The 19747-nt window shown below is 42.3% G+C and overlaps 1 long non-coding RNA gene across 1 annotated transcript in view; it reads left to right on the top strand.

Annotated features, from left to right (window-relative positions):
• The window catches only part of LOC137079101 (uncharacterized), a 44840-nt gene extending 26438 nt beyond the window's left edge, over positions 1-18402 (top strand). The window contains exons 2-3 of the long non-coding RNA XR_010905407.1: positions 17316-17517; positions 17780-18402. This is a non-coding gene — a long non-coding RNA (uncharacterized lncRNA). The remainder of the gene's footprint in view (positions 1-17315; positions 17518-17779) is intronic.
• The last annotated feature ends 1345 nt before the right edge of the window (positions 18403-19747 follow it).

The following is a 19747-nucleotide window of genomic DNA, read 5'->3' as shown; positions in this document are numbered from 1 at the left end:
AACTATATATTGGTTTAGATACATTGGTTTGTTCAACTATATATTGGTTTGTTCAACTATATATTGGTTTAGATACATTGGTTTGTTCAACTATATATTGGTTTGTTCAACTATATACTGGTTTGTTCAGCTATATATTGGTTTAGATACATTGGTTTGTTCAACTATATATTGGTTTGTTCAACTACATACTGGTTTGTTCAACTATATATTGGTTTGTTCAACTATATATTGGTATAGATACATTGGTTTGTTCAACTATACATTGGTTTGTTCAACTATATATTGGTTTGTTCAACTACATACTGGTTTGTTCAACTATATATTGGTTTAGATACATTGGTTTGTTCAACTATATATTGGTTTGTTCAACTATATATTGGTTTGTTCAACTATATATTGGTTTGTTCAACTATATATTGGTTTAAATATATTGGTTTGTTCAACTATATACTAGTTTGTTCAACTATATATTGGTTTGTTCAACTATATATTGGTTTGTTCAACTATATATTGGTTTGTTCAACTATATATTGGTTTAGATATTGTAAGGCCGCCCGAATCGTCCCAATGGAGGCTAACGATCGGCGGGTGAAGGTCGCTGCGCGTTCGTCTTTTCAGCGGGGAAAAGGGGATTTTATTCCAATTCCTCGTTATCTGACTCCATTTAATTATAATTTAGAATTTGGGTTAGAATGCCAATTGGTTATTTGGTCATTCATATTTAATAGTTTAAGTACACATTTAATTATTCCGTTTAACCCTTTGTTGAAATTATATCCAACCTGAATAATTCCAGAGCAAGTCAGAATCAATCAAAGTTTAACAATTTATTAACAATCAGGTAAATGTATAAAGCCAATTACATAGTCAATTCAAAGGTAATCCATATATAACATCAAATACTCTGAAGTAAAGAATGAAATGTATACCTGACTTCTGAAAACTACATAATGCTGGCTATCTTGAGACATCCAGCATTACGGGCTGACCGGTTTAAAGTGTCAAGCCCTGAGCTCTTTGCAACATTTCCTTAAATACCCAGAAACAAATGCACAAACTCTTTCAAATGTAAACACGAGTGCACAATGGGAATTTGCATTGATCAAGACTTGTATTGATGTAAAGGCCAAATGGCTGAAAGCCACACCCACCAAACTAAGACAAGATATCTTTAAACTTTTAAAACATTGATTATCTTTTGGTTAACTTCTGTGGAGTTGAGATATTTGTACCAGTCGCACTGAGACATTTCAAACGATATCAAACACATATGATACTCGATCGTGTAGATTGACATTGTAATATAGAGATTTTGTGTGTATTTTCAGGTGATCTCAGCATGAGACAGGGAAGGAATTGGGGGAGACGGGGTATATAGGGAAAGATGTAGATTAGCTGATAGTGAGGTGAGACTTGCGTCTCCAGTGGTGTGTGAGGGACAGTTCAGATGTTAATTTCCTTTATTTTCTCAGAGAGTCCTTGTTCTTCATTCAGACATTTCGGCATATACTAGTTTTTTCAGTCTTACAATATATTGGTTTGTTCAGCTATATATTGGTTTGTTCAGCTATATACTGGTTTGTTCAACTATATATTGGTTTGTTCAACTATATATTGGTTTGTTCAACTATATATTGGTTTAGATATATTGGTTTGTTCAGCTATATATTGGTTTGTTCAACTATATATTGGTTTGTTCAGCTATATATTGGTTTGTTCAACTATATATTGGTTTAGATACACACATTGGTTATATAAGTTTGTATACTTTAAGAATTTATATGTGGAATTTCTGGTCATATGATAAGATCTCATTATCACAGAATCAATCTAACTTCCTCATCTCTTTCAGTAATGGTGTAGGGTTGTTCAGAATGAGCTCAGATGAAGTTCAGGCATATTTTAATGGATGCAAAGAATTCTTTATAGTATCACCTTGCCCACTTTGGAGTCTTCAGAAACAGAAGTTTTATCAAGACGTCTTGAGGATCATAGAGACATAATTTTGTCTTTTATTGTATGTCTATCTTCTAACCAGGCCGGTAATATTTCTACTACAGATGAACTGACTTTGTTGTTAGAGCAACTTTCAGCAGAAATTGATTCTGTACTTCAGAACATTTTGGAAAACCGCAGAGAAGTGAGTTCCAGATGGCCTGCATTTCGTTTAAGGGTTGTCCGGTCAGGGGACCTTGGAAGACCAAGGTATGTATTCTAATAGCATCCTATCAATATAATGATCTTGATAATGGGGGGCACAAAATCCAGTCTCTACACAAACAGCATATAGAGCGAAATGCAAGGGAATAAACAGAAAGTGGGGCTCATAGTTTCATTGGAATTTGTGGAAACAATAGATACAGGGCTTCATTGGAAACTGCACTGCATACTGTATACATGCATTGGAGCATATGTAACATGTAACATAATGTAACATAGCTAAATTCAGAAAATAGAAAAACATCAGACAGACAGACCAAATAAAGGTAGAGAGAGAGAGAGAGAGAGAGAGAGAGAGAGAGAGAGAGAGAGAGAGAGAGAGAGAGAGAGAGAGAGAAAGGAACTGAAAAGAGGGATACACTGGCTCTTTAATCAGTCATTACTTAACTTATTCAGGTATAACATAACATTATATTTGTTTATACACTGTTTTGTACTCACTTTTGTATATAACCTTGATGTTGATAATTTTGTCTACACACATTTTGTAACTTTTTTTGTTGTTGCTATGATTACTTTTTCTTCTTTTTGTTAGGTACGATGTAAGAGAAGGTCAGAATGTGGCTCTTCAAGAGCTGGGTTTCAGCTGGACGTCAATTGCTTCTTTATTTGGAATGAGCACAAGGAGCCTTTATAATCACAGACAAAGATTTGGTCTACTTTCAAGACATCCATTTTGTAGCTTAAGTAATGAAGAATTAGATTCACTAATACTACAGGTGCTGTCCTCCACACCAAATGTAGGACAAACGTACATTCAAGGAAGCCTTCAGAGTAGAGGTTTAAGAATCCAAAGAAGAAGAATACAAGAGAGGCTCAGAATTATTGATCCAATTGGAAGAGCAATAAGGCGTAGACAAACAATTCGTCGAAGGATATACAACATTTCTTCACCAAACCAACTATGGTGGGTATGCTACACAAATGCAGCTTTGTTAATACATCAGCTGACACTTGTGTTCATTAATCTACTACACTGTTTGACCTAAATATATAAAACCAACTGTAAATTAATAAAAATATTATTCCCTATAATGCGCAAGGGTTCTTTTTACTTGTTATTCCTTTTTTGTGTTATTCCCCCCAACCCCCCCGGAACTCCCCTCTGGACTTCAAAAGGAGCACTCAAACCACCACTGACTTTGAGTATACTCTCAGTGTTACTGTACATGGCCTCTATCATATTTATAAAACTCTGATTAAAACCAAAAGCTTCTAAAACATCTCTCAAATATCCATGTTCTACACGGTCGAAGGCTTTTTCCTGGTCTAATGAAATTAGACCACAATTAACACCTAATATTCTTGCAACCTCAAGAACATCTCTGACCAAAGATATATTATCGAAGATGGATCTATTGGGTATACAATAATTCTGATCAGAATGTATTACTTGACTCAGAACTTTACTTAGCCTTGTGGCTAGAGCCTTTGATAGTATTTTATAATCGGCACATAAGAGAGATATTGGTCTCCAATTACTTATATTTTGGAGATCTCCCTTTTTAGGCAAAAGAGTTATTACAGCTCTTCTACAACTTAACGGTAACAATCCTTTATTCAAACTGTCATTAAGGACCAAAAAGAAATCTTCACCAATCACTGACCATAAAATTTTATAAAAATCAACAGGAATCCCGTCAATACCAGGAGCCTTTCCATTTTCCATATCCATCATAGCTGTATATAGTTCATTTTGTGACAATGATTGTTTAAGCACATTATTAGACTCCTCATCAATCTTTGGAAGATCATTAAGAAAAGAAAATGTTTCATCTTCTCTTTGAACCAACTCACATTTATATAAATTTGAGTAGAAATCAACAGCGTGTTTGCATATTTCACTAGGTTCAACAAGCTCTTTTCCAGTATCAGATCTTTATGAGTGAATAATACGACTTTGTCCATTTTTTTTTCCAAATTGAAAAAAAATTTGGATGGTGCATCCATTTGTGAGATGCTTTGAAAACGGGAACGAATTAATGCCCCTTGTGCTTTCACACCCAATAAGTCTGCAAGCAAATCTTTTTTAGATTTACTACTTTCAAAACATTCACCGTCACTTGTAGAAGCTGTTGTGCTCCAAAGTTCAATTATTTCAAATTCTAACTCTTTCATTGACTGGCCATTTCTTTTGTAGCATTTAAAGTATACTCTTGACAGAGTTGTTTAATGTGAACCTTGCCACAATCCCACCACTGTTGCAAGGAAGTATAAAACAGTTTTTGTTCTTTAAAATTTTCCCAAAACAAAAAAAAAGTGTCAATAAGCTTTTTATCATTTAAAAGTGATGTATTAAAATGCCAATACGCACTCTTCAAATTCACAGAATTAATGAAAATGTTACAAATAACACAACAATGATCAGAAAAAAGTGGAATTATTTTACAGTCTTTAGCCAGATTTGCTTAAAAATGAAACACATAAAGCCTATCCAGCCTTGCCATAGAAATAAGATTGTCTCTACTATGTGCCTAGGTATATTGTCTATTCTTGTGATGCATGTTTCTCCAAACATCACACAAATCAAATGCTCTTATTAGTTGTGTAAGAGCTTTTTGTGAGGCGACATGTGGCTCTAAGTGATTTCTGTCTAACTGATCATTTTCAGTACAGTTAAAATCTCCACCAAGGAACACCCTTGTCAAAAAATCCTTAAGGATTTTTAATGGAAATCTGTACAGGATTCCATTAAAAATTTCTATCATATTTTGGAACCGTTCCTATAGGACTCCGATAGAAATAATCTTATAGGATAATTTATGTCTTGTCCTATAAGATTCTTATCTGATTCCTATAGGATTTTTTGGGAATTGTCTTATAAGATAATACATAAATATCCCGTAGGATAAATCCTAAAGGATTCCAATAAGATTCCAAATGTAATCTGATTCCTATTGGATTCTGTGAGAATTGTCTTATAAGACAATACATACATATTCTGTAGGACAATTTCAACAGGATTTTATTGGTTCCAATTGGGTCTTTCTTTCTCTCTCGCTCTCTCACACACACACACACACACACGCACACAAACACACAAACACACACACGGTTTTGCTATCTTTGCTTTCTACATGGTAGGGAAGGCATATTCGGACACAGCAAAGATAGCAAAGTGTACCAAGGCTACTATGTCTGAATACTTGGTACACTGTAAGAAAGAAAAAAAAGTAGAATTAGACCCTTTTCACATTTCCGGGTTTCTCAGAGCGGAAGTTGTCATAGTTAGGTTAACTTCCCTTACGAAAAAGAACTATGGTTTTACTATAGTAAAACTGTAGTTTAACTATGACTGTAGTAACCGTGGTATTTTGGTGCGAAACCATGGTTTTTAAAAAACATGGTTTTACTACAGTTATATTGTAGTAATACTATAGTAAAACTGTAGTTTGAATTACTGTAGTAACTGGTATTTTTAACAACCATGATTTTAATACCATGGTTTTACTACAGTTATATTGTAGTAATACTACAGTAAAACCATTGTAACCATGACTGCAGCAACCATGGTTTTTGCAGTAAACATGGTTTTAAAAAACATGGATCATGTGCCATAAATTGGTTGTATTACCACAGTGCAGCCATGGTTTTACTCAATTATCTTGAAGTACATTTAAGTAATTAAGTTACAACAAACATCTAAATAATAACAACAGAAAGAAGTTACCATTCTATGATACAAACTTTATTACAGAAATTACATAATCTGAACAAAAATATAAACTTTCATGTGTTCTCATGTGACATAAAAAAAAGTTGTAAATTATTGGTGATAAAGTGGTGCTGTGCAATGGTTAAAAAATTCAGTTGCTAATTTACAAATAAAAAAATAGCAATTTGTTCCACTGTAATAATGATTTATATACAAAAATAACATTGTACAAATAAAAATGACTTAAAGCACCTTTAAATACACAGCATCTTCCTCCTCTAAAATGTCTATAAGCTGTAAACATGTGCCCAAAACAAGCATACGTTTGCAGTTTATACTGTACATAAATTAACAGGATTATATTATAACAACATTACTTAACAATTAATTACTTTATTACTTAAAAACATTACTAAAATTTTCTTTTCTTTTTACGAAAAAAATACATATACTACACAATAAAAATTAGAAGAAATTAGTGTTTTTTTAAAATAATGTTTAAAATGATATCCACTCACAATAGATGAAGACATGAAGTCTCCTGGTGGGGGACGAATACATTCTAGGTGGAAAAGTGTTCAAAAGCATGTGATGCAGCATCCATGCCAGCAGCTGTCAGTGTGAAGTCTGTCGTATAGGCCGGCAGGTTACAGGCCAGCTTTGGTTTGGTTCTGTCTTGACCTTCAGCCCAAATGGATGTAGGAGCTAAAATGAGAAGAACACACACCACATTAACACACGGCTAGCTAGAATTCTTAACTTTACTACCGAGTAGCCATTTAATAATGTCCAAGTACAATGATGTCTATTCAGTCTGTGTTTTCACAACCCATAAATTATTATGGCTCCAAAAGTAAAGCAGAAAGAATGTACATTAAAGGATTAGTGCACCCCAAAATGATAATTCCTATTCTTTTACTCACCCTAATGCCATCCAAGATGTTCATGTCTTTCATTCTTCAGTAGAAAATAAATAAACATGTATATATTTTTTAACCTCAAATGCTCGACTTTGATGATGTAAGGCTTTGTGGCATCATTACGTTGGAAAGGTCACGCATGTGACGTATGTGGAAGTACCGTCCCAGTGTTAAACAAACGTGCAAAGACTAAATCAAACACCCTTTACAAAAATAAAAGGTAAAACAACGATGTCGGACAATTTTAAAGTTAGAGGAGAACATGAGATGGAGTTTTTCGGCACTGGGTCAGCACTGACCTTTCCGGCGTAATACGCAGTGGGAAAACAACATCAAAGTCGTGCATTTCAGGTAAAAGGTATATAAATATATATTTTTTTTTTTAGAAAATGACCGATGGAAATTATCAGGAGATTTTAATTTTGGGGTGAACTAATTCTTTATACAGAACACGATTTTAGATTCAAATTCAATTTCTATTTGTTATTAATCTGCCAGGTTCTCACACCAGCCAATCACAGCGCACTCCCTCTCCCGAATACTGATTACTCACACCTGAACCTCATCACACTCATCTCCACTATAGATAATACCAGTAAAACTCAATAGTTTTGTGACCTGTTTTAATATAAACAGGGTTTGTGTTTTTAGGTTTACTTGTTAATTTAATATTGCTCATACAGTGTCACTAATGTTTTGAATGTCAAAGCCTTCTTAATATGTATAATTTTGCTAAAGAAAATAACTAAAATCATGCTGATATTATGTCAAATATTATGTGAAATACATGCATATAAAATTACTTCACCCGTTTCTTACAGCTCTGGCAGCAGCTTCCTCCAGAAATGTTGGAATCTTCCCCTCTGTTGTAGATGGGTTTTTTCGTCCCTCCTGAAATCACAGAACATTTTTACAATATTTGTTTGCCAGTTTGCAGCTAATTTTCACGCTCCATGTAACTGACATCATCGATGAACAGCAATGTTACAGTGTATACTTTTAGATTTTTGATACGTACCATTGACAAATTAGCAGCAAAACCTTAACAAAACTATCAAAACATTAAAGTTTCACATAAAGATTTATTTAAAAGCTCAAGTTCTCATAAACAAGGGCTCAATAGATCAAATCGATAGAGTTAGTTACCCTCTTGTGAAAACGGTTGAGATGCTGACTTTTCCCGAAGACACTAAACCATTTCTATCAAGTAAATATTCAACAGAATTTTGTCAGTTAACGTAAGAAAGGTGTCAGGAACAGTTGTGTGCATTATTTGTGTGGTTTTAGGGACTAAACTCACCTGAAACTAGTGAAAACAGCGTCTGAGGAAGTGCTGCTCGTTTGACTCCGAGTCCCCGTTTCCATGGCAACTCTGCTCCAGTGTGGTTTGAAGAACGCGATTTGAATGTCCAACGCGCATGCGCATTAAAACGCCACAGTCACACATCATTTACATTAATAACCATCTAGATTTAAAACATTACATAAATAAAAAATCTCATTGATATTAAATCATGAATTTAAAATTAATTTAGTCATATATGACCAATTCATAGGTGCAAAATGCCACCCCTGCACTAGATAGTGAGATATAGCCTATATATATTTTATATTAATGTATTTTGTATTATTATAGGAACACGCAATCTAATTATTTAATTTGAAAGTGTGATTGTTTTTCTATGCAAACACTTTGCTTTGGTTATATAACAATATTAAGCCAATCTCTGTGTTTTTTCATAGAAAAGTGAAATTCCATTAAAATAAATCAGAATGTCCAATAGGTTTCTAAGAATCCAATAAGATCCTATAGGACAAAGTGAAATTCCATTAAAATAAATCAGATTCTCCTATAGGATTCTAAGAATCCAATAAGATCCTATAGGACAAAGTGAAATTCCATTAAAATAAATCAGATTCTCCTATAGGATTCTAAGAATCCAATAAGATCCTATAGGACAAAGTGAAATTCCATTAAAATAAATCAGAATGTCCTATAAGATTATAAGAATCCAATAAGATCCTATAGGACAAAGTGAAATTCCATTAAAATAAATCAGAATGTCCTATAAGATTATAAGAATCCAATAAGATCCTATAGGACAAAGTGAAATTCCAATAGGATTTTTTGACAAGGGCAATAATTCTTCTGAGTTTAAATCTTTCATAGCAACACTAATTGTATCAAAAAACACTAATCTTTCAGCCCCTTTTGTGGGGGCATAGACATTTAAAAAAGTCATTATAGTGTTTTCAAACTTAGCTTTAACTTATAAAAGACGACCTTTAACTATTTCTTCTATTTCACAAGAAATTGGCAGTGATTTCTTTGAAAACAGAACAGCTACTCCGCCACTATTAGAAGATATGACTCATAAAAATTTGCCCATCCCATTCTTTTTTCCAGTCTACCTCATTTTTTGTCACTATGTGATTCTTGAATAAACGTAACATCAATGTGCTTTTGTTTTATAAATTCAAACAAACACATTCTCTTCTGACTGTCTCTGGCACCATTTAAATTGAGAGTTCCAATTTTAAAGTCTCCCATAGAAAATTATGGTTTTAAGAAACAGAAGTAATTAAAAGAAACGTCTCGGTTACGTATGTAACCCTTGTTCCCTGAAGAAGGGAACGGAGACGTACGTCAGAACTGAACCGACGAATTGGGATCTGACCTCAGAGACCTATCCCCTTCGAGTGTATAAAAACGAGCCAATCGGAGATTGGCATGTGATCCGCACATTCCACGCTCCGCCCCACAGTGTGGGTATAAATAGGAAGTGGAATGGCAGATCAATGCTTTTTTCAACTGAGGAGCCGAATACGTGACTGGGCTCCTAGCTGAAGCACAGCACCTGGCGACGGGACGTACGTCTCCGTTCCCTTCTTCAGGGAACGAGGGTTACATACGTAACCGAGACGTTCCCTTTCAGTCGGTCACGTTCGACGTACGTCAGAACTGAACCGACGAATTGGGATCCCTCTGGAAAACGCCAGGATGCTGGCCCTTCCAGCGTCCTGCTTGAGCGCACTGGACCGTCTAGTATGGTACGGAAGTCAGGGCTCCAAGCAGGGAGGTCAGTCACTGCTGTTTCTGCAAGACCCACTTAGAGTGACCATAAACCGCTGGGAAGCGTGCCCTCTCGGAAGAGGTACGCTGCGGGGCCACGTCCTTCAGGGAAGGAGAGGTGGCAGAATACACATAAGGACTACCCTGGCAGGGTAGTGCAACATATGGCAGTCTCTGGGGTGGTTCCAACCTAATTGTAGGGGGGAAAGAACACGCCCAGAGATGACAGAGCGGGCTCTGTCGAGGGAAAGACACGGGGCTAGCCCGAAGGGTAGCTGATACCGTGGACGAATACACATATGGGGTTGCCGTGAGGGAACCGCTACATATGGAACCCAGCCTACAACCACGTTCCACAAGCATACGGGTGCAGGCCTAGCGTCAGACAGTCTGCAACGTCTGACACCGCATGGGGTGACGGAGGAGCTCGACAGGGTTAGCCGGTTTCCCGGGGAACACAACTGGAGACAATAAACGCACGTATCCGGCCCGGAGGGCGGGAGTGGCGTTGCAAGCCGACACTTAGAACGGGCACTTAGCGCTCCTGGCCACCAGGGGCGAGGATGCGGGAAGATACCGGCTCTATACGTAAGCTATAAAATCTAGCGAACGTGTTAGGTGTCGCCCAGCCCGCAGCTCTACAAATGTCTGTCAGCGAGGCGCCTTGAGCCAGCGCCCAGGAAGAAGCAACACTCCTAGTGGAGTGTGCTCTTACACCGAACGGGCAAGGCACATCTTGGGACTGGTAAGCCAAGACTATAGCATCCACTATCCAGTGGGCTAACCTCTGCTTGGAGACAGCCTTTCCCTTCTGCTGGCCTCCGTAACAGACGAAGAGTTGCTCTGAGGTCCGAAAGCTTTGGGTCCAGTCAATGTAAGCGCAAAGAGCGCGGACCGGACACAACAAAGCCAGGGCTGGGTCTGCCTCCTCCGAAGGCAGCGCTTGCAGGTTCACCACCTGGTCCCGGAAGGGAGTGGTAGGAACCTTGGGCACGTATCCGGGCCTGGGTCTCAGGACAACGTGAGAGTTACCAGGCCCGAACTCTAGGCACGATTCGCTGACCGAAAGTGCGTGCAGGTCCCCTACCCTCTTGATAGAGGCCAATGCAGTCAAGAGCACTGTCTTCATTGACAGGATTTTAATCTCAATAAACTCCAAAGGCTCGAAGGGAGGGCTCTGAAGTGCCCTGAGCACTAGAGCTAAGTCCCAAGAGGGTATCGAGGATGGACGAGGAGGATTCAGTCTCCTCGCACCTCTGAGGAACCTGACGATTAGGTCGTGCCTTCCTACAGACTTACCTTCGACTGCGTCGTGATACGCCGCTATTGCGGCGACGTACACTTTGAGGGTGGAGGGAGACAGCCTTCGCTCCAACCCGTCTTGCAGGAAGGAAAGCACAACACCAATCGAACACCTTCGGGGGTCTTCCCGGCGGGAAGAGCACCACTCAACGAACAGGTTCCACTTCAGTACATAGAGGCGCCTCGTAGAGGGGGCTCTAGCTGAAGAGATGGTATCTACGACTGCTTGTGGTAGTCCATCTAGAACCTCCGCGTCCCGTCCAGGGACCAGACATGAAGATTCCAGAGGTCTGGACGCGGGTGCCATAGAGTGCCCCGTCCCTGAGAAAGAAGGTCCTTCCTCAGGGGAATGGGCCAAGGAGGGGCTGTCGCGAGGAGAGTAAGTTCTGGGAACCAGGTCCGGTTGGGCCAATACGGCGCAACTAACAAGACCTGCTCCTCGTCCTCCCTGACTTTGCACAGAGTCTGTGCAAGAAGGCTCACTGGGGGAAACGCATACTTGCGTAGGTCCCGGGGCTAGCTGTGCGCCAGTGCATCTGTGCCGAGGGTACCCCCGGTCAGGGAATAGTACCACTGGCAATGGGTCGAGTCCGGAGAGGCAAACAGGTCTACCTGTGCGGCTCCGAACTGGTCCCATATCAGCTGGACCGCCTGGGGGTGGAGTCGCCATTCTCCCGGAGGTGCTGGCTGCCGAGAGAGCTCGTCGGCTGTCTGGTTCAGCGCATCAGGGACATGCATGGCCCGAAGTGACCTCAGATGCTTCTGACTCCACAGGAGCAGGTGGCGGGCGAGTTGGAAAAGGCGACGGGAGTGTAGACCACCCTGACGGTTGATGTACGCAACGGCTGCCATGCTGTCCGTACGGACCAGTACATCCTTGCCACGTAGCGGCCCCTTGAGGCGGCGTAGTGCCAAGTGTACTGCTAGCAACTCGAGGCAATTGATATGCCAATGCAATTGCGGTTCCGTCCACAGACCCGCAACTGCATGCCCGTTGTACGTGGCCCCCCAGCCCGTGGATGAGGCATCCGTGAACAGCACAGCATGCCTGGACACTTGTTCTAGGGGCACCCCGGCCCGGAGAAACGAAGTGTTGGACCACGGGCTGAAGGTTTGGCGGCAGTAAGGAGTCACTGGGACCCGGTACTGGCCGCTCTGCCACGCCCACCTCAGGACTCGGCCATAAAGCCAGTGTTGGAGCGGTCTCATATGAAGCAATCCGAGCGGCGTGCCGCGGCTACGGATGCCATATGCCCCAGGAGCCTCTGAAAAAGTTTCAGTGGGACCGCTGTTCTGCCTTTGAACATACAAGCAGTTCAACACCGACCTGACTCGCTCCTCCGTGAGGCGCGCAGTCTGGTTGACCGAATCCAGCTCCATACCGAGGTAAGAGATTCTCTGAGTAGGACAGAGCTTGCTCTTCTCTCGGTTGATCCGAAGGCCCAACAGGCTGAGGTGACTGAGCACCATGTCCCTGTGTTCGCACAACTGCTCCCGAGACTGGGCGAGAAAGATGAGAATGCGAACGCCGCGTTCTCGGAGTGGAACAATGGCTGCCTCCGCGACCTTCGTAAAGATGCGAGGCGACAGGGACAGCCCGAAGGGCAGGACCTTGTACTAGTATGCCCGCGCCTCGGACGTAGAACGTAGGAACGGTCTGTGTCGAGGAAATCGGGACATGAAGTACGCGTCCTTCAGGTCGATCGCTGCAAACCAATCCTGGGGACGGATGCATTGAAGTGCGTTTCTGCATAACATCCAGAACGGGAGCTTGAGCAGGGCCCGATTCAGGACGCGCAGGTCCAGGATTGGCCGTAGCCCACCCCCTTTCTTGGGCACGATGAAGTAGGGACTGTAGAACCCTGTCTTCATCTCGGCTGGAGGAACCGGCTCGATCGCGTCCTTCGCCAGTAGGACCTCGATCTCTGACCGCAAGACTCGAGCGTCGCTGCTTCGCACTGAGGTGAAGAGGACGCCTTTGTACTTGGGTGGCCGGCGAGCGAACTGAATCGCGTAGCCGAGTCTGATGGTACTGATGAGTCAACGGGACGGTCGAGGGAGCTGTAGCCACACTCCCAGGGACCGCCCGCGCGGGACCAACAGCACCACAGACATGCCCGGGGTGGGGCAGCGCACTGGAGTGCTCTGGCTCGACTCGGGAGGCCCGGAGGCGGCCCGGAATGTCGCGCGAGTACTCCTGGTGCGGGCAGGGAGTGGGTGAGAAGGCCCGGAGGCGTCCTCGAGCTCACTCGACTGCTCGCTGCCCGGAGGCAGAGAGGTGGGAGAATCAGACCCGACTCGGGAGGCCCGTGGGCAGCCCAGAGTGTTATCTGAGTGTTCCCGGGAAGGGCAGAGAGTGGGTGAGAAGGCCAGAGGCATCCTCAAGCCCACCCTGCTGCCTACTGCCCGAAGGCAGGGAGGTGGGGCACTCAGACCCTACTCGGGAGGCCCGAAGGCGGTCCGGAGTATTGTCCGAGTACTCCAGGTTGGGGCAGAGTGTGGGTGAGAAGGCCCAGGGGCGGTCTCGATGCCCACACTACTGCCCCCTGGCGAGGGAGGGGAGGAAAGAAGTAGCAAGGCCCGGGGGCGTCGCACACTCTGAGGCCCAGAGAGAGAGGAACTGCTCTGAATATGTGGGTACCGCTGGACTCCGGAGAGCCAGTGGCAGAACGTTAACCAGTCAGGGCCCCCCGGTCCTCCTCCGGGGGGGTGGGGGAGGGATACGAATATCACCTCCCCCCGAGCAGCTCCTGTTCTCCCCAGCCTGTCCGTCTCAGGGCCGCGTCCCCTTGCGCTTGCCTGGCGGTTAGCGGGACCCTGGACGGGTTGGGCGCCTCCTTCGCGCCCGGCACCCTGCTCCTCCAGTGGAGGCTGCTGCTCAGCTCTAGCAGGGTGGAGGCGGACGCAGGAGGGGATGCCCTCGGCGACAAGCCGGCAGAGGCGCCGTGACCGACGACCGAGCAGCTCGTCGTCGGCACCCTGGTGCAACGCCTTTGTCTGCTTCTGGGCCACCAAGAACTGCTGGGCAAAGTTCTCGATGGCGTCGCCGAGGAGGCCAGCCCGACAGACAGGCCTTCCTTACGCATATCTGCCGGGTTAGCCCCCTGTTCCTGGACCACTAGTGTGGACATCGCCTGACCCAGGGAGCGTGCAGTGATTTTCATTGCCCCTAGGGCGAGGTCCAACACCGCACGCAGTTCCTGCACAACCCCTGGGCTGGGACTACCCTCGTGCGTGCAGGGCAGAGGGCAGTGAGAGAGGGAAAACAATGATACTTTTTTTTTTTTTTGTCTCATTTTTGGCCCTTTTGACCCTCCATATTTACCTCTCTCCGATGCAGCAATTGACATCTGTCCTCTGCCAGAGCAAAAAATGAAACGCTAAGACCCTTTTTCTTCCAGGACCAGCGATTCCATCTCTCACTACAAGCAGGCATGTGAGACAGTGAACGTGGCCGTCAGAACGGCACACAGCGCACTGAACGCTCAAGCCTCAATGAAGAAGGCAAGGCGAACAATGCCCTGACGTGGTCACGTTCTCATGAGAGAATCCGTACCACCCACGAACAGAGTCTCAGCATGCTTTTGATGCGATAGAGGAGTGGGGGCCTGAAGGGGTTTACCCGGCGGGGAATTCCCACTGTAATCCTCAGGCCACCAGCGCTTATCAGCCAAAGTAGTCCTTTTTCCAGTAACACCAGAATATGAACTAGATCGGGGGATAGGCGAAGGGACTCGACCCCATCTGAGGTTTCATAGTCTCGGCCGCGCATCTAGAGCACCGACTGACGCGCGTCGGTTGCTGTGACAACCACCGCTGTCAGCCGGCCGCTCGACGGCACACGGCGCGCTGAACACTCAAGCCTTTTATGAGAAAGGGTGAGACGAACAACGCGCCGACGTGACCATCTTCTTCTACGAGAACATGAATCACCCACGATCGCAATTTCACATGCGATCGTGGCCGTCAATGAGGACAGGAAACAGTTGCATTCCAGGAATGCACGGTTTGAATGACATCTTGAAAAAGACGCAGGGTCAAACCGTGTTGCTCTTTTAGAATGGAAAAACTGCTCTTTTAGATGTGCTGAAGCACTCAGGGAGATGACCGCGGTCAGCACGCAGTCCACAGTGCAAGCCTGCGTGTGACACTCAAAGGAAACGCCCAGCGAACCAACAACAAAAAGCTCTTTTTTGTTTGAATGCAAACGATTGCAACAAGGGATCGGTCTCTCGCTGAGAAGCGCTGTAACACCCGCACTGGCAGTTCCTTCCATTCTCCAAGACTCAATTCTTAGACACTCTTCGTGGCAACAGCAATGTACTGTTCGGCTCCGAAGTTGAAAGCATTGATCTGCCATTCCACTTCCTATTTATACCCACGCTGTGGGGCGGAGCGTGGAATGTGCGGATTACATGCCAATCTCCGATTGGCTCGTTTTTATACACTCGAAGTGGATAGGTCTCTGAGGTCAGATCCCAATTCGTCGGTTCAGTTCTGACGTACGTCGAACGTGACCGACTGAAAGGGAACAGTCAGCAAGGCAAAGACTTCTACCAGAAAAAATAAGTTACACCATATCTTGGTTTTCATCATTAAGGATTCGCTTTCTAAGTTTACTCACAATTTTTCTGAGACGGTAAACATCTTTATCTACAAAAGCACCTTCTTTCATTAGAATTTTTGCATCATTAATGAAAGTTGAGCGATCAGGGAAATAATCTTCAACCTGAACTCCAGGTAGGCCTTTAGTTTCTTTCAAAAATTTGCTAATTTCCTCAACTTTATATACTGTTGTCTGGTTTTCATTTTCATTTTGCGATGAAAGATGGGAACAATCAGAAGTATTGGAATCCGTAGAGTCACTTTCATTTTCTGAGTATAAACATTCAGCTTCATTTTTTTCTTTTTTTGCTTGTTTAATCACCTTGCTCTGACAAACTTTCTTCCTTTTAGTAGGGACTTTGAAGATTGACTCTACGTCCATCTCTAATTCAACAACACCCTCACTGACCTGTTTATCAGCAGTCATTGTATCTGTATTTACAGAGCCTTTTCAAAAACCATAAGATCATATCCAGAGCACAAACCTGCAGTAACCTCAGCCATAGTGGGTTTATTTGGCTTAATGGCAACCGCTTTACCAGAACCTGACTCAACAGCATCAGAGGCCACAACATCCTCTGTAACAGACACAGCCTCAGAATGAGCACTCTGAGAGTTCGGCTGTACAGTAGCATCTTCATCCACTTTTTCAGGACAAGCACGTATCAGATGACCAATTTTGCCACAACCAAAGCATTTCATTATGCTTTCAGATGTTGCATAAACTGTATAGTTAAAGTCCTCAACTTTAACATTAAAAGACAGATTAAATTCGTCAGCATTATTCTTCAAGATCATATAAACCTGTCTCCAAAACGACACTACATGTTTCAGCAAGGGTGATTTGCAGCTAAGAGCAATTTTCCTAATGGGGGGAAACTATCTTACCAAAGGAAGACAATTCTTTAGCAATACTTGCATCAGAAACAAAAGGAGGCACGTTTGACAAAATAATATTTCTGGAAGGGCTACTAAGAGGGAGAACAGGTGTAAGCGCGGCGTTAATTACGACTCCCGTTTGAACAACCTCGTTTGCTTTTTCAATCGCGTTTAAAAACAAAACAATCGCGTAATTAATTTTAGAAGCAGAAACAATAGCGTTGTAACCAACAACGTTGCCAACTGCTAGCGCACATTCCTCTACGGTACATTTACACAAAATCTTAATCCCATGACGCCGAGTCAAACCTTCACTAAGCAGCCATGCGTCCCGGCAACTGAAGCAGCCATGTGTCCCGGCAAAAGAAACGCCGGGAGCAGACTCCCACAACTTTCACAAGAAAAAAATAGTCTTTTTTAACAAATAACACACACAAAACAAACAAACACAACGCAACAAACTACAAAAAAGTTGGAAAGAGATCACTCACCAAGCAGTCCACTCACTCACTCCACAATCACTCGCACATGCGCACAGAGAGAGAGAGAGAGAGAGAGAGAGAGAGAGAGAGAGGGAGAGAGAGAGATATGCTATGCAAAGATAATTTATTTATATCCGTTTGGGATCAAAACATGAAAAACTTTATCTTTTCCATAGGCACATTGACGGTAATCATAAATTGGCCAGTTGGAAATTCTATTACAATGGATGTGTGGATGGATTCAGTCGGTGCATTATATACTTAAAGTGTTGCACCAACAACAAAGCTGAGACTGTCTTCAGACTGTTTCAGGAGGGGTTGAACAGCTTTGGCCTTCCTTGTCGTGTCCGATCTGATGCAGGACGTGAAAATACAGAGGTGAGTGGTGGTTTAACTTTATATCCGTAGAGAGAAATCAGAATGCCAGCCATAGCTGGAAAACAGCACATCTGGTCACCTGTTTGTATTAAGTGAAAAAAGACGTGGAAAAGCACCTTTAAAACACAGATTTCACAGAAAGATGACCAGATAGATCAGAGATAAACTTAAAGTCAGAAAAAGATAGATGAGTGATAAAATCTTTTGTAAATTGATTTTGTGTTCTCCATCAAAATTGTAGGTAAAATATTGTTTCTTGCAGGTTGCAAGGTTCATGATTCAGCAAAGAGGCCCTGGAAGGGGAAGTTTTATTGTGGGTAGGAGCGTTCACAACCAACGCATTGAGAGACTTTGGGCTGAACTGAACAGAGTTTTGACGTATCACTACAAAGACCTATTTCAGTTTTTGGAGCAACATTCACTGCTTGATTCCACTTCTGCTGTAGATATCTATGCTCTGCATTACGTATATCTACCCAAAATAAACAAAGCAGTGAATGAATTTGTCAATCAGTGGAATCACCATTCACTCAGAACGGAGCGAAACTGGACACCACTTCAGCTGTGGACATCTGGTGTCTTGCAGCACACTGAATGTTCATGCTACAACCCACTGAATGACGACGAGGACATCTGGGAAGAGACACTCTCAAATACCAGCCCAGGGGATGATCACAGATCGGACAGTACAGTAACGCTGACAGATGATCAAGAAGCCAACTTAAGAGAGAGGGTTGATCCAATGGAAGATGATGGCAACTATGGTATTGAGCAGTACATCTCAGTTAAATCATACTTGCGAATGCTGTTCAATTGAGTTTCTGGAAATAGAGATAGTCTTTGTTTGATTCATTTAATTTAGCTAAATGTTTTGTTTACTGTAGCAGTAAGTGCAAAGAAAATGTTTCAGGTATTTGATTGTTTTCAGCTAAGTGTAAATTACAAAAAATTTGTGAATTATGAGTAATGGTAAATAAAATGCTTTTATGAAAAACAACTGAATGTTTCTGTTGACAATGCGAACAAAATGCAAATCCCCTTTTCAACAGATTTTGTTCAAAATGTAAAATCAGTGATATTTACAGGCATAAACTAACAGGAAAAAAAACATTTCAAAATGTGTAAAACACAATACCAAAATTATGAGTGTTGTACAACAGTCAAGTGCTTTTCACAATCGACACTAAGATTGTAAAAAAAAAAAAAAAAACCTATTTGAAGAACTCAGAATAAGTGGGGTTTGCAAAACAAAAAGGATCCATTCAGGCAAAACCGGGAGAATTCCTTATGCCAAAACACATTTTCTCACAGAACGATTCATATGTTTTAGGGAATGTAGGGAGTCTTATTATATTGTCACAGGTGCTTGCCAGTGGAAGGGTGGAATCTTGGTTGTCCTCAAGAAAGTAAATGGACGTTTGGGGGTTGAAGCCAAGGGCTGGAACATAATTTGTTCCAGTAGTGAACACTAAGATATACTCCAGCGACACACTTGACATTGACACTGTTGAGGTAATGCAAAATGTTGAAACTGTTTAATGTAGATCTGAAAGTATAAAAAGCTAAACAGGTAACACTTTACAATAAGGTTTATTAGTTAACATTAACTAATAATGAACTGCACGTTTAAAGCATTTATTTATCTTTGTTAATATTAATTTCAAAATTTACTAATGCATTATTAAAATCTTGTTAACATTAGTTAATGCACTGTGAACTAACATGAACTGCTGGATTTTTATTAACGTTACACACAGTCGTGACATGAAGTGTGGGGGGGGGGGGGGGGGCCTTCATGGACAATTGACATGGCAGCCTACTGTCCTGCCCTCATATAGCTGCCACTATTTAGCGCTGTGAAAAAAGAAATAGACATAAAAAAAAAGGTTTTCAAAAAATACAATTACCAACAAATAATTCAGGTGACATTTTCCTCATTACCAGCCAGGTTGCATGATAACACCTTCTCATCCTTAACCCCCTCAAACATTCCACTGTAGTTGCAAATGTGCTCAAGAAAAGCCTAAAGAATTCTCTTTTTGGACCCCCTTGGTCAATTGCACCTTCGGGAATTCCAACATCATCTGTAAACTTAATGACAACGGTCTTTGAAGGTAGGAAATTTGGACGTCTCATGGCCCGTTCAGTTCCTTCCCACACACTCTTCCTTGTGATGTTAAATCTGATCAAGTCACTTGAAATGCCATTCCCGAGGGGTAACAAGATTTCC

Source organism: Pseudorasbora parva, chromosome 6, assembly GCF_024679245.1.
Source record: "Pseudorasbora parva isolate DD20220531a chromosome 6, ASM2467924v1, whole genome shotgun sequence".
NCBI lineage: Eukaryota > Metazoa > Chordata > Actinopteri > Cypriniformes > Gobionidae > Pseudorasbora > Pseudorasbora parva.
This window is presented reverse-complemented; position numbering and strand designations above follow the sequence as displayed.